The sequence below is a fragment of the Otolemur garnettii genome, unplaced genomic scaffold (genome assembly GCF_000181295.1).
Source record: "Otolemur garnettii isolate 467f Iridium unplaced genomic scaffold, OtoGar3 scaffold00091, whole genome shotgun sequence".
Lineage (NCBI taxonomy): Eukaryota > Metazoa > Chordata > Mammalia > Primates > Galagidae > Otolemur > Otolemur garnettii.
Window position 1 is genome coordinate 7631422 of NW_003852486.1, and position 2163 is coordinate 7633584.

The following is a 2163-nucleotide window of genomic DNA, read 5'->3' on the forward strand; positions in this document are numbered from 1 at the left end:
TAACTATGTCATCATATCCCATATTTAAGAAAATTACATTTTTGATTCATAAACTGAAAGACATCTTGGCATATACAAAAATCCAGCTCTTTTTCAGGAACTGTAATCTACTGGACAGATTTTCCATAATTTACTTAGTTCTAGACATTCCACATTTTTCACAATTTTGTAACATATACTAATGTATCTGTTTCTGCACTTGTACTTTTTGAGAAGATAAACTCCTAGATGTAGAATTGTGGCAAAGGGTGATCACATCCAAAATGCTGACAGGTAATACCTTGTTGCCCTCCAAAATGGTTTTTCTCTTATTTGCTCTCTCAATATATGAAAATATGGTTTCTAACATCTGCAACAGTACAGGATGCGATCCCAACTTAACATTCTCATTAAGTTCTTGTCAGTTTATGTTCACAGTACTGAAGACTTTGAAAATTATCTCATTAGTGAGGTTGAGAACTTCCTCTATTTTATTTTACTGTTTTAACTTCATCCAAGAGTTGCTTTATTGATATGCTTTACCAGACTGCATCTTTGCTGATTTCAAACAGCATGTTTTCTAAGAGCTCTTTTCTTTCTTTCTTTTTTGTTTTTTCTTTGAGACAAAGTCTCACTTTGTGGCCCTTGGTAGAATGTTGTGGTGTCATAGCTCACAGCAACCTTAAATTCTTGGGCTCAAGTGATTCTCTAGCCTCAGCTTCCCAAGTAGCTGGGACTATAGGCACCCACCACAAGGCCCAGCTATTTTTAGAGACGAAGTCTTGCTCTGGCTCAGGCTGGTCTCAAACCTGGGAGCTCAGGCAATCCACCTGCCTCAGCCTCCCAGAGAGCTAGGATTACAGGTGTGAGCCACCACACTGGGCCTACAGCTCTCTTTTGTGCTGTATGTTTGAAACATCTCTCAGCCAGTAATATGCCTTTTAATTTTGCACACAGTATTTTATAGCATGAAACATGTTTAAATCTTCCACATAGTCTGAGCTATCATTTTCTCTCCACAGATTGTGAACTGTGTTCTGCTTACCAAAGCCTTCCTAAGCCTAAAGGCATAGTACTAATAACATTCTACATTCTCCTTTACCATCCTACAATTGTTCCCTATTATGTCTTTAATCTGTATAGGAAGAACTTTCATTCTGTGGGGAATGGACTTTATTTCCAGTTGGATAAGTACCAAAGACCATTTAATAAAATGCATACAAATATTTTTGCAATATTCTAAACTCATAGCTATATCTTTTTCAAAAATGTCTTTGTGATGCCTAAAGAACACTCTACATCAGTGGTTCTCAACCTTCCTAATGCCACAGCCCTTTAATATAGTTCCTGTGGGTCACGACCCACAGGTTGAGAACTGCTGCTCTACACGATTTTCAGAACAAAACTGTCAATGTAAAAATAACCTACAGGGATTTTGACTGAAAAAAAGTGTAGGCTTGGCACCTGTAGCTCAGTGGTTACAGCACTAGCCACATACACCAAAGGTGGGGGGTTTAAACCCGGTCCAGGCAAGCTAAACAACTGCAACAAAAAAATAGCCAAGTTTGTGGTGATGCCTGTCATCCCAGCTACTTGGGAGGCTGAGGCAAGAGAATTGCTTAAGCCCGAGTTGGAAGTTGCTGTGAGCTGTGATGCCATGGCACTCTACTGAGGGTGACATAGTGAGACTCAAAAAAAAAAAAAAAAAAAGAAAAACGTAAGTGTAGATACCTTTAAAATCTGAAACATCCATCTAGGAACATGAATTTTCATTTATTCAGAGAATCTGTTCTCCAACAGTAGAAGCTAGTAATTCCTTTTCAACATATAATTACAATTTATCCAATACTTTCATTTTCCCTTGGTTTGGTATAACAGTTGACTTAGCCTCATGATAAAAGTGAAATGTTTGAAATCTTTTTTCCATACTTAGAACAGATTAAATTAATGGATCCTTGGAAGGTCAGAATGAATGTGTGCGCCTCCTTCTTGAAATAGGCCTAGATTATTCCAGTTCTTTATTTCTCCAGTTAGATATTATGAGTTTGGCTCGGCTCCTATAGCTCAACCGGCTAAGGCGCCAGCCAAGTACACCTAAGGTGGCGGGTTCGAATCCCCAGCCCGGACCCGCCAAACAACAATGACGGTTGCAACCAAAAAATAGCCGGGCGTTGTGGCGGGCGC